Source organism: Canis lupus, chromosome 1, assembly GCF_011100685.1.
Source record: "Canis lupus familiaris isolate Mischka breed German Shepherd chromosome 1, alternate assembly UU_Cfam_GSD_1.0, whole genome shotgun sequence".
NCBI lineage: Eukaryota > Metazoa > Chordata > Mammalia > Carnivora > Canidae > Canis > Canis lupus.
In genome coordinates this window covers 14,036,872-14,050,686 of record NC_049222.1, presented here as the reverse complement: position 1 = coordinate 14,050,686, position 13,815 = coordinate 14,036,872, and the positions used below count along the sequence as shown (strand labels likewise).

Genomic DNA, 13,815 nt, shown 5'->3' with positions numbered 1-13,815 from the left:
AAAGAAGATAGATGCTAAAAGGAAAAACAGAAATTAATGAAACAGAAAATATATATTAGAGAAGATCAACGAAAACAAAAGTTGTTTTTTGGGGAAAAATATAGCAATATTAACCAAGAAAAAAAAGAAACACAAATAGTAATAGATATTTTAAAAGGGGGGGGGGGAACTCCTGGGTGGCTCAGCTGTTGAGCATCTGCCTTTGGCTCAGGGTGTGATCCCAGAGTTCCGGGATCGAGTCTCACATGAGGCTTCCTGAAAGGAGCCTGCTACTCCCTCTGCCTATGTTTCTGCCTCTCTGTGTGTCTCTCTTGAATAAATAAATAAAATCTTAAAAAAAAAAAAGAAATTTTAAAAGGAGGGGCACCTGGTGGCTCAATTGGTTAAGCATCTGCTTTAGGCTCAGGTCATGATCTCAGGGTCCTGGGATTGAGCCCCACATCGGACTCCCTGCTCTAAGGGGAGCCTGCTTCTCTCTCTCTCTCTCTCTCTCTCTCTCTCTCTCTTTCTGCACCTTGCTCTGCTCATTCTTTTTCTCAAATAAATAAATAACGTCCTCAAAAAAAGGAAAATATTTTATTTATTTATTCATGAGAGACACAGAGAGGCAGAGACATAGGCAGAGGGAGAAGCAGACTCCCTGCAGGGAGCCTGATGCGGGACTCTATCGCAGGACCCCGGGATCATGACCTGAGCCAAAGCCAGATGCTCAACCACTGAGCCACCCAGATGCCCCTAACAAAAAGAAATTTTCAAAGGATTATAACAATAGGATTTTTAAAGGTGCTGCAGACATTAAACAGATCATTAGAGCATATTATTAGCAACAGTGAGTGGTCATATTGCCAATTAGTGACCTTGGATCGGCCCCTTCCTTTTTTTTTTAGGAAGTTTTCTGTGATTTTAAAAAACATTTTATTTTTAAGGCATCTCCACATCTAATGTGGGGCTCAAACTCACAACCCCGAGATCAAGAGTCACATACTCCTGGCAGACTGAGCCAGCCAGGCACCCCCAGTCCATTCCTTTCCTAATAAAATATTTCAATTAACTGATTTTTTAAAGATGTTATTTATTTATTCAAGAGAGACAGAGAGAGAGGCAGAGACATAGGCAGGGACTCAATGCGAGACTGGATCCCTGGTCTGCAGGATCACGCCCTTTGCTGAAGGCAGATGCTCAACTGCTGAGCCACCCAGGCATCCCCTCAATGAATTGATCTTAAGTATTCTGTAAAGCAATGCTTCTCACAAAGTAGTGGGAATTTTGTTAAAATGCAGATTCTAATTCAATAGGTTTGAGAGTCTGCTTTGCTAATAACCCTCTAAGTGACATAGATGTACTGGTCTATATTTGAGTCAGAAGGCCTTAAGGCACTATCATCCTATACACTGGTATTACTGTCTTTTTTGACAAATTCTATCTTGCATTCTGTGCTGCCTTTTTTTCAACACTCACTCCCAAACTCCCAAACTCCCAAATCCTTCCCATGCCACCCAGATATAGTAAGGTTCTCAGATTCATCAGAGTTGAAACCTTAAATAACCTTTGAAGATGCAGGAAAAAAAAAAAAAAAAAAAGCCTAGTACCCTCTAATTTTACAAGTTGCAACTAAAAGGACATCATTCCTAAAAGCGATACCTGCAATTAAGCCCGCTTTTGTTTTTTGTTTTGTTCTGTTTAAATGAACCAATTTACTCTGTATTTTGGGAAATGGGTGCATTGAAAGTGCTATATAGACATAATGCATGCCAATAATTTACGTGTAATGACACAGGATTGAATAATACATTCGTTGACAATAAACACAGTGAAAATTTCCTTTTTAATTATGTAAGTGGAATTTCTGTTCATCTTCATAAAATGTTTCAGAGGCTTATCTTAATTATCCCAATATCATTCACAGTTGAATAAAAAGTCAGTTTGATGTGCAATGTGGAAGAAAAAAAATCTACATAATGTCTTCTAAAGCATGAACTCTCACTTCAAATTCCCTTTTAAGCCAAGGAGAAATTGATGAAGTCATTTTGCTTGAGTACACACAATCAGAATTTTCTTTTACTTGCAGTTTCTAACAATAACAAGGGTTGTCATCTTTAATATTTAAGCCCAAGGCTGGAGGGGAAAAGATATTTATGCACATGTCTGTACAACCTGGCAAATATTAGTCATCTGTTCCCAAATACCTGGAACCAGGCAGAAAAATAAAACAGGTAGCTCTGACTATCCTAGAAAATGTGTAAGCTTTTTAATAAAGCATGACCTTGTCACTGGTATGACCACCATCCCGGGTATCCCTCTTCTTGTTCCTGCTGGCACTTTTCTCAATGTCTTTGCTCCAGGCTTAGGCCAGGGCTGAATGAGCAAGAGAAGATAGGTGATAGAGGTCAGGAGCATTACAAGTAACAGGCCTGCTGGAGTGTCCAGTACCCATGCCATTGTCAGCCTTCTAGTTAGCTGTACCTCAAAACAAAACTTGCCCTAGACCCAAGTAGGACCTTTACAAATTCCAAGCACCAAAAGTAAACTGTTACATGTGATTTTAAGACCCTGAGCACTAGACTATCTGAGTGAAAGACCCAGGGCCTAGACCACAAAGTCCCTAGCCACTGAGAGCACAGTTTTGTGATGCTCTCCTTTTTGGTCATAGAACCCTAGCAGTGACATTTGTGATGAAGGCCTGGTTGGACACAGGTTAAGGAGAAACTGCTTGCCATGCAGACAAATAATTTCTCCAGGCTGTGTTTTCAGAAACCTAGTCCAGTTTTCAGACCTCTCAATAAGCTTTCCTAAAGAAGTCTAATCTAATATCTAGTAAAGAGACTTTTTCCATACCTGGTTTAAGAATTGTGACCCAGAAAAATGGTCATGTAAAGGTCTTCATGAGATTCTCTTGATGATCCATGAAATAGGATCACTCCTATCCTTTGACAGGTGAGCACCCTGAGGCCCAGACAAGAAGACCCAGGATTGGGTCAGCTCCTCCATTCATCCTGAGTTTTTCAGACTCCAAAGTTCATGAGCTTTCTGTTCCACATGGATTTGTCCTTTACAAGTGCCTGTAAGCTTTAGACAAAAGTCAAAAATCATACTTTCTGATCACACCTAGGGAATAAGTCTGTTCTTCCCCAGAGGTTTGGTCTTTATGTGTTAAATAATCTAGTCACTGGGGCCTTTTTTTTTTTTTAAATATATATTTTTTATTTATTTATGATAGTCACAGAGAGAGAGAGAGAGAGAGAGGCAGAGACATAGGCAGAGGGAGAAGCAGGCTCCATGCACCGGGAGCCCGACGTGGGATTCGATTCCAGGTCTCCAGGATCGCGCCCTGGGCCAAAGGCAGACGCCAAACCTCTGTGCCACCCAGGGATCCCAACTGGGGCCTTTTAAACACAATCATTTGTTATTCTATTCAAAGCCCGTGAAATGGGAGAAATTGTCTCCCTTGTTCATGAACAAATCCTGTGGCCAGATAATTCCTGGCACATAGTTTGTGCTCAACAAACATCTGTGACTCACTGCTTCACAACTACCTGTTGAAAGGATTCATTACTGCATTCATAAACAAGAGTTCATAGAAAAACAGAAAGGTCAGCTGTGAGGTCATCCATAAGATCTGGATTATGACACAAGCCTTGCTCTAGGACTGCCCATTTTGGGAGAGAAAGGATAGCCTTGTTAATGTGGTAAATCTTTGGGCAAGAAACTGTTTACTACCGTATTACATTAGAAGACAAAATTACATTAGAAAACAAAACAAAATATGTATCAGACCCAATTGTTTAGTAGTTTTTACCTCTTTCTAGAAGCCTTTGCTGAATAACCATACATGTTATTGGTCAGTCCCTCACTTTCTTAACCTATTTAATTATGTATTCTCAGTCTGTTTATCCCTCAGTTATTTATCAACAAAACATTTATTGAACATTTTCTAGAGAGCTGGCATTGTAGTTACAAGGAGGAATTAAGCAAAACCCCTCAGCCCAAAGCGCGCATCATAAGTGCACAGACTACTAAATCAGATCATGTCATAAACTTCTGGTCAAGCTGGTAGAATGAGTACATGTGAAACCTCCCCCTTCTAGTGCCAAGCAATATATTGTAGTGCATATATTTAATATAACACAGATGCAGCAGAGTATATATATTTAAAATTATAAGGTACAGTCATTGTATTAGTTTCTTAGGGAGGATACAACAAAGTACCAGAGATTGGGGGGCTTACCCAACAGATATTTACTGTCTCACACTCGAGGCTAGAAGATCAAGATCAAAGTGTCAGGCAGGCTTAGCTTCTTCTGAGGAACCATCATGAAATTCTAGAGCTTCTAATCACCCTTTTAGGGCTTTGAATACTGGACAACAAAGGATCCTCAAACACACGAGAATTTCTAATGTGAAGAAGGCCCAAGTAAACAACCACAGAAATGAAACCAGAGGAAATGGAACTAATCAGAGAAGAGGGAACATTTAAAAATAGCTCCAAATAACATTTTTAGAAGCAAGAAAACACTGCAGCTTTATAACAAGGGTAAAGTGCTATAAAATGATAACAATTAGGGGTTAAGAAGAAGCTCTTGGAAATTTAAAACGCAGAACATGGCCAAAATGAAAACATTCAACATGGGGTTTGGTAGGTAATGTTGAATACATTAACACAAATGCTAAACAGATGGAAAATATGAAAGAAAAGATAAGAAGCATGGAAGGTTATTCCAAAAGGTCCAACATCTGACTAAGAGGAGTTTCACAATGGGAGAACAGAGAAAATGGAGAGGAAAAAATTAATGAGCATTTTCTAGAACTAGGACACAGATTGAAAGAGCTGACTGAATAACCAGTACGACAAAGGGAAAAGATTCATACCAAGGCATGTTGCTATCGACAACAGAGATAAAGGAATGTTCCCAAACGTTCTCCAAGGAGAAGAAAAAAGTAGCTTAGCATCAGGTTTCTCAACATTGGATGCTGAAGATGAGGTGGGGAAAGGGGAGAGGTCAGTGCCTTCCAAATCCTGGGAAAAATGGATTCAATCTAGAACTTGGCTCTGTGGTAACCTCAGATGTGAGGCAAAAACAGATTTTCAGACATGCAATAGGACTCAGAATCTTTACCCTCCATTTATGCTGTCACAGGAAGTGAGTGGACTTTATGCTCTGGAAAGATGAAGGAGTCAAGCAAGAAAGACCCAGAAGTGGGATCCAGAAGAATGTGAGGAGAGATTTCAGAGAGACAGAAGAGCAGCAGGGCCAACCTGAAACAGAAGGAGGGAAAATTCAGGGAAACAGGATGGAGAAAGGGGGGTTCCCCAGAATACCTGAGATGGTGGGTCACTAGGGCAAGATAAAAGAGAGATGGATGACAGAACTGATGGAGTGTTTGAAATCAAATTAGTAATATCCACAGAGTCCTAATCATGTGATTTAATTTAAAACAGTGATCCATCATAACAGATAATAGACACCATCTAAAATGGATAAATCAAGGACAAGCCATATATGCATATGACACGGTAACTTGAAGGCAATTGCCAGAGGCCACAGCTGAGGGAGTTCAAAGTGGTTGCCCCTAGGCATCAGACTAGTGTGCAAGAAGGGGCAAGAAGGGGTTAAGGACTGCTATGATTTATTACCAACCTTTGGGAATGATTTGATTATTAACTCTATGTATATGTGACTTTGACAACAGATTTAAAACTAAAGGAGAACAAGTACGTGTTAAGGGCTATGAGAGGGACTGGGGGAGGAAGAATCTCGAGCTTTGATGGTGAATCAGAAGGGAAACTCTCCTAGAAGAAGCTGGTCACTATTATATGACGCCTGAGTTGAATGCCTTGTTTCATTCATTCATTCATTCATTCATCATCCATCCATCCATCCATCCATCCACCATGCTCCATACACTCTTCTAAGTCCTGCCTTTGTATCAGGGAAGAAGAGACCCAGATGCTGTATGCCCTCTTCCCCAGCTGCCCCTGAACAACGGATGCTCATGTGCTCTCTTCTATCCCCACATAGCACTTTGAATAATGCTGCCCTGACATGGCCAGTAAGTAAATCCTGGCTATAAGAGTTAGTGAATGAATGAATCACGGAACGCGTGCAATCCACAGCCATGTGAACAGGCAACTAGTTATGAGGACAAAGAGCATTTTCTGGATATGAAGTAGAAAGAAATTTCTCTTCTGATCGAATGGCAACAAGTTGAGAGAAAATGCAGAAATCCAACATCCCAGACAGAAAGGTCCCAGATCTCCTCTTAGCTCTGTAACTGTGTGCCTTTAGTTGTCACTTCATTTCTCAGTATTACAAAAGTCTCATCTATAAAATGGGAATGCTAGTAATACCTCATAGCATTGTTATAGGAACCAATGGATATGGTGCTCTGTAAGCTGTAGAGCTCTGTAAACATTTTAATTATTTTACCCTTTGGGATTAGACTGCCTATTACTTTCAGAGTGATGGGAGCTTAGCTCCTTGGATTTCATGAAATCTATCCTCTGATTTGATAGAACAGGGAACTGAGGCTCAGAGGGGCATAGCGGGTTACCCAAGATCACACAGCCCAGCTGTGCAGTGTTGAAGCTGTAACTCATGTTTTCTTGTTCAGTGCTCCTTCCCGTTTAATCCCCTTTAGGTTCAGAGAGTTCAATTGAGAGTCTTTGGGAAGTTCTGCACTTGAAAAGTAAAATCTTGTTTAAAAGTGAAAAAAGGTCTAGTCGAGAATGAAGGAAGCCGACATTTTGCATATCAGAAAGTCCTAAGGCCCAAATGAGTAAGCTTGGCTCTTGAGTCCAACAGAATTTTCTTATTCCAAGTGATGTGTGCTGTTGATATAAAAGTGGGATCTGTCAAGGAGGGTTCTCACCAGGTGAAGCCCAGTGACACCATCTGGTGACATTACCTGGGACACTACCTGGGAGACTATCCATAAAGGTTTCACAGTAGTTGAACAGAGAAAAGGCGAGGCAATCAGTGAGTCCCCGGGAACGTGGTTTGTCACAATGAAAGCAGAACAAGGAAACAAACCACTGCCACAGCAATCAGCTTTATTTTCCCATGGAGAATAGCAAGTCTGCTTTAGCAAGCAATACCAACAGTTTTGTTAACTAAAAGTTCAGTTTTGTTGGTTTTGTGGTTTATTTTTGAATTGTAAATTAGTTTTCATGAATCAGTGTATGAGGGCTATGGAGTCACAATGGAGTTCTATATTTATAAGTAACATTACTTTAGAAATTATATAAGCCAACAATAGAGATCCTCAGGATATTTCCTTTTAAAAGGAGTCCAAAGATTGCTCAAACTTTAAAACACTCAGCAGGCAAGGGGACATTGGTCCCACGTGGCCCCCAGAGGCAGGCTGCTTATTAACAGAAGCTCAGGGGGAGGAGAGAGAAAAACTGTTGTCTTATATCAAGAAACCTGGGCCTCCTGGAGCCATGAATTTCAATTTTTTCTCCTGTAAGCTTATGGAATAATTCAAACCTAACAGAACTAGATTCCCTCTCACGTATTTTTCAGTTGATGTTCAAAATTTCCATCATAAGTTACACCAATCACAAAAGATGTGCTTTTCCAGTGTGTTGTAAACACTGGCATTTGAAAAAACAGATGGTTACAGCGCTCTTTTAAATGTACACGATGAAGAGTAAATACAGAAGAGTCGAAAACCTCCATCATTCATTTGAAAAGGATGTGAATCACTCGTTTAACTCTTAGAACATCTGTACGATCCCGTTTTCTCCTTGAATCCACATTTCCATTCTGCTTCTCCTACAGACTTTTACCCCCACGTAACAGGTGTACGCTCCGAGGCAGTACTGATCACCCTGTCGTGCCTCTCTGACACAGACTAGGCATATCAACTGGAATCTTAAACTCTTGAAATTTCTAGTGACGATAAGTCACCAAAGAGTCCTTCCTATCTGGATTGAGTTATGGCTACAACTATTATTAGTTCACAATCGATCAAAACACCATAAATACATTTCAAATGTTGATATATAATTATTACACATAAAAGTAAAATGTTCCTGGAAATGCCCCCCCCCCCCCCACCCCTTAAAGAGATGGATTCATCCATAGGTGAACGTTACTGATTGCCGGAGCAAGCAAGCCCTTGGCTTCAATCCTATTCCCGGTTTTCATCTTTACAGATGTAAGTCCTACAACTCTCTGATAAATAAATAGCAGGCATTTTGTTACAGCACTGGCACTCTGTTCTTGAACTCCTTCCAAAGGATATTTCAAAAATCACATACTAATCCATCTTCAAAAATTACTTTTATTAATCTATCACTTGACAACTCAATTAGGTCCTCCTCCAATTTTATTAAAAGCCAAAAAGAAAGGAAGGAAGGAAGGAAGGAAGGAAGGAAGGAAGGAAGGAAGGAAGGAAGGAAGGAAGAAAGGAAGGAAGGAAGGAAGGATCTGATCTACAAAAAAAATTGTTATTCCATCATTGGAGTCATTTAGTTTCTCAGTTTTGGGAAAATATAACCGAATAGGTTCTACTAAGAGACTTAGTAAATGATGATTAATTATACCCATAATTCTTTCACTTAGGAATTTTCTTTCACCTAGTATTACCAGGAAGATTTTTAAAAATCTAAATACTGTTAATTTTGCTATGCCTTTACCGAAGAGTATTTTTGATAAAATGCTCTTACCTCATCAAGGGCTTTAAAGCTATTTATTCAGGACGCGAGAGCAACCATTTGGCTCATTTAATTTACAAAAGATAGCTGTCATATAAATGAATTGACAAAGTCAGTCCTCATTGTCCAATCAATCAGCCAAATTAGACTTCAGCTTTCTGCTAGAAAGAATCTGCCTTCTTTCCTCAATTCAAGTGGATGTGTTCAGATGTGTCTCTGGGTTCTCACTTCACAGAGAACAATGGAAAGAAAGTGTAAGGCCCTGTTCCCACTGCCTATTTTCCTTCTCACTTTCTGTCCAAAGGCAAGTACTATGCCAATAGTTAGGGGATAAAAGAAGAGATATCCTTAAAATAGTCCAAACACTTAATCTGGACTAAGACTCCCAGCTCGGCAGCTGTACTTTTCTCTTTAGCAGAAATATGCAGAGACAGCACATTTAGGATGCCTGATGAAACACGAATATGCCAGATTGCCCTTGGCTTGATGTGGCACTCTAGTTTCTACAGTCTAAGGCGCACATGCGAAGTGTGCTTTTCTTCTGTAGGGAGGAGGGGGGAAGCTGCCAAAAGAGAGCTGGTCCTTTCTCAGGCAGGTCATTAGCAGGCAGATGCCCAGGCAGGTTGGGGATTTGGGAATCCATCTGCATTACCCCAACTCTGGAGTGTCCACGGCTGTGGGGGCCAAAGACTTCCAGGGAAGGGTGCCAAGAGCTGGATTAATGAAAATGCACCCCCAGATCCCCAACCGCCGTGGGAATCTTCCTGGTCCTGATCCACCTGACAGAGTTTCTAACACTGTGCAGGAGGTTAGGAAGTAGTCCCTCTGCCCATCCTATAAAGTTTATGGATGAGGCCTGGAGACTCCAGTCACCCCCTCAATGTCTCCCCGCCCTGGGGTTGAGACTCTCTGCAACCCCAGGCTCGAGGCAGGGAACAATCAGGTCCACAGGGCCTTGGAAGATGCATTACAAGGCGCTCAGAGGGACAAGGTAGGGCCAAATGATGAAAATGCACCCTGATTCCAGGAGACAATCAGACTACTGAAATAGTACTGTGAATTTTAGTTCAGCCTAAAGAAAGCCCAACATATTAGTGGTCAAATTTCTAATGCAGACTATGGACAGAGACTGTTTGCTAGATTCACACATCTGTGGTTTTGTATGAGGCACAAAAACCCAGAAATCCAGAAAGGGGAACCCCAAAAAGTAACACAGGGAAGTCTTTGCTCAACCCACCAGCAGTAGTCTTTAAAAACAAGAAAGGAGAGGCACCTTGGTGGCTCAGTGGTTGAGCATCTGCCTTTGGCTAAGGTTGTGATCCTGGGGTCCTGGTATTGAGTCTTGCATTGGGCTCCCTGCAGAGAGCCTGCTTCTCCCTCTGCCTATATCTCTGCCTCTCTCTGTGTGCCTCTCATGAATAAAGAAATTAAATCTTTAAAAAAGAAGAAAGAAAGAAGAAAGAAAGAAAGAAAGAAAGAAAGAAAGAAAGAAAGAAAGAAAGAAAGAGAAAGAGCGAGCAAACAACCACGAAACCTCTCTCATTGGAGCAGAGGTTAGAGCACCCCAGAAAGGTTTGGCTCCACGTTTATTTCAGACGGAGGTAAAAAGACCCAGGAGTGGCTGTGGGCACCCTCGTGGGCCGGCAGCAGAGGGGGATCAGCTCGGCCTGAACTGGCTTGGAGGCTGTGGCTCTGGGAATCCACAGGATGCAAAAGAAAAGAATGTGCTTGTCAAGTTTCCGGGTGTCAGTGCTCCTGAAATAGGTGGAAATTATAGCTCAAGTCCCTTCACCATGGGAACATCTGGAATAGAAGCACTTCTGTGCATATTAAGAGAACTATTTATAGTTTTCTACGAATGTTAGGGAAGGCAATTATGTAAAATACTACTGTATTATTAGGTATTTGAAAAATACCAGGCTTGCAATAACTGCACAGATCTAAAAGCAATTCAGACTTCCACGAGCTGTCAACCCCAAGTCGGAAAAGGACTGGTTTATGTTCCTGATGCAGTGACACCACCAAACACCAGCTGAAGTCTCTGCTGACACTGATAAATGATGTCACCGGGCATGTCCACCCTGCTGAAGTCATGTTGGTGCTACGCTTGCGGCTGAGCCAAAGGGCAATACGAACCCAAGTCGCCTCTGGGATTATTTGGAAAATCCAGCCCCCACACCCCTACCCCTGACATAGAAATGGGGCTGCTCAGACTGAGAGGAAGAAGCTGTGCACCCCCAGATGGAACCCCAGCTAACGAGGCTCTTGCTCTTAAATACCACGCTTGCTGCTGAAGACCTGCCGAGGGTTGTCAGCGGGTCCCTGAGATCAGCGTGCCTCAAACACCGGCAGCACTGCTATTTTGGGGGGTTGTCATCTTGGGCTTCAATGAATATTTCTTTGATTGCTCCAGTCTGTGAACCTAGGACAGCAATATTAAAGGCACCAAGACTTGCGCAAAGTCACCAAGGTTTGGCTGCATCACTGCTTCCCTGGCTTTTGGACGAACTTTGGTTGTAGCATCTTCCCAGGAGCTGATGAGAGGGCAGGAGGGAAGTCAGAGAGAGGCCTGAGCCTGGGCTCTGTTTCCAACCCTCAGGGATGCTTCCCACCTACTCAGTACTGGGACACCCGGGGCTCTGGAGGCTGACGGGGTCTGTCCTGCCTGTACGTCCGTCTTATCTGGAAAATTTTTCAGGGACATGAATGCTAAACTTATTTTATGCTATCATGTTGTGGTAAGAACTGATTTTTTAAAATATTTTATTTATATATTTGAGAGAGCGAGAGAGCGAGCACAGGCAGAGGGGAGGCATAGAGGGAGAGGGAGAAGCAGACTCCCAGATGAGCAGGGCGCCTGACATGGGGGTCCCAGGACCCCAGGATCATGACCTGAGCTGAAGGCAGATGCTTATAACTGACTGAGCCACCCAGGTGCCCCAAGAACTGATGTTTTTAAAGTAATTAATGAAGTAATTGTAAATTATATTTAATTCTGCCTCAAAATATATATGTGTATGTGTGTGCAAGTGTATAAATGTATTTATGTGTGTGTGTACATATCTTCTTCCTTTGTGTGATACTGAAAGCCTCACTTTTCAGGGTACTTTGGGGGATTCAGCAGGTTAGAAAATGCATCAAAGGGGATCCTCACATCCCAGGTTCTAGTCTGTGCTTTGCATTCATTAGGTAGGACACTTTTTGCAATTTTTTTTTTAACTTCTCTAGGCCTTAAGTTTACCTGTAAAATCAGTGTGTGGCGATTCCTGAGATCATTCTTAACCTGGAGTCACTTGTTGGTGAGAGCAACCATATATTTGGCTCTCTGCCAGGAAAGTGTGTCAACCCACAGCATGCAGAAAGAAATCAAAAAGCCAGAAAGTGCAAGAACGAAGATGGACATAAGGACACACAACATGGTATTGTTTAAAATAGGAAAAAGCTGGCATGGTTAAATAAATGATGAACTTCTCATATGATAGAATAATGTATAGCCATGAAAAGGTATTAAAAGTATCTAATTAGAGGCAAAAATTCATAATATACTATTAAGTAAATACAAGCAGGCTATAGTGCACATAGCATATTTCCATTTTTTAAAAGTAAAATATGTATAATCATATATTTGTGTGTGTGTGTATATACATACTATACATATCTGTTTTAAAAAGAATTTTAGGGTTACCTGGGTGGCTCAGTCAGTTAAGTGACCAACTTGTGATTTCGGTTCAGGTTGGTGCTGGGTGTGGAGTCTGCTTAAGATTCTTTCTCCCTCTGCCCCTCCCCTTTTCCCTCTCTAAAATAAACAAACAAACAAATAAATAAAGAGAATTTTAAAAACATTAAAATAATGACAGTGGTATTTCTGGGTTGTGAATGACTTTATAATAATTTCCTTGCACTTATTTGTACTTCCCTTATTTTCACCTTTCTTTCTTTTTTCTTTTTTTTTAAGAGAAAGGAGGTGGGGGGCGCAGAGGGAGAGGGAGAGAGAGAGAATCCCAAGCAGGCTTCATGCCCAGTGGGGAGCCCAACTTGGGTCTCAATCTTACAACCCTGAGATCATGACCGGAGCTGAAATCAAGAGTCAGACCCTTAGCCAACTGAGCCATCCAGGTGCCTCTCATTTAACTTTTTAAATCAGAAAAATATAATTTTTAAAAATATTTAATTAATTTATTTATTTGAGAGAGAATGAGTATGGGAGGGGCAGAGGGGGAGAGAATCCCAAGGAGACTTTTCGCTGAGCACGGAGCTAGACTTGGGGCTCAATCCCTCATGACCTTGAGATCATGATCTGAGCCAAAACCAAGAGTCAGATGCTCAACTGACTGAGCCACCCAAGCACCCCCAGAAAAATATCATTTTAATGAAAAAGTCTGGCACATAGGGCAAAAGAGTTGCAGAAATCATGCAGCCATGTCTGGAGCATCATGAACAAATCTCCAAGTCCCTAACTTCTGGGAGTTTTGAGGACGGAGAGTGAACATACCATGTAAATATACTTTCCACCATCTCAGTGAAAAGTTTCGCCTTGATGACATGTTACAAATGCACAGCGCTCAGCCCCCCACAGCTCCTTCAATCAGCCTGCAGAGAGCCTGTTCCTGCAGCCCTGAATCTGTATCTTATGAATCTCTTGAAAATTCTTGGCATTCAGGACAACCAACCTGGACATTTTTCAGAGCCAACTGACTTTTTTAAAAGAAAAACTTTACGATATTAATCGAGCTATTTTTCACTTCTTACTTTACCTTTTTATATCTAAAATATATACATTGATTATCTGACATTTACACTGTGGTAACCTACTTTAAAATTGTGATCTTTTTCTCAGGAATTGCCAAACCATCACAAGTCTTAAGGACGTTTTTATTTTTGGCTGGTAAAAGTTTTATGACTTTCCAAAAGTTTGCCCTGGTGTTTGGTCATTTAATAACTCATGTTTAGTTAAATTTCCATGTACTGTTGCATTTGACTAAGAATAAAGGATGTAGGGATGCTTGGGTGGCTCAGCAGTTAAGGCTCTGCCTTTGGCTCAGGGCATGATCCCAGAGTCCCGGGACTCCTTGCATGGAGCCTGCTTCTCCCTCTGCCTATGTCTCTGCCTCTCTCTCTCTGTGTCTCTCATGAATAAATAAATAAAACTAAAAATCTTA

The 13,815-nt window shown here is 41.4% G+C and overlaps 1 long non-coding RNA gene across 1 annotated transcript in view; it reads right to left on the bottom strand.

The window, feature by feature from the left end:
• LOC119870707 overlaps window positions 1–4,820 on the bottom strand; it is a 33,122-nt gene extending 28,302 nt beyond the window's left edge. Inside the window, exons 1-2 of the long non-coding RNA XR_005353404.1 lie at window positions 4,226–4,820; window positions 2,836–3,066 (exon numbers count right to left, since the gene is read on the bottom strand). This is a non-coding gene — a long non-coding RNA (uncharacterized LOC119870707). The remainder of the gene's footprint in view (window positions 1–2,835; window positions 3,067–4,225) is intronic.
• Window positions 4,821–13,815: the final 8,995 nt, after the last annotated feature.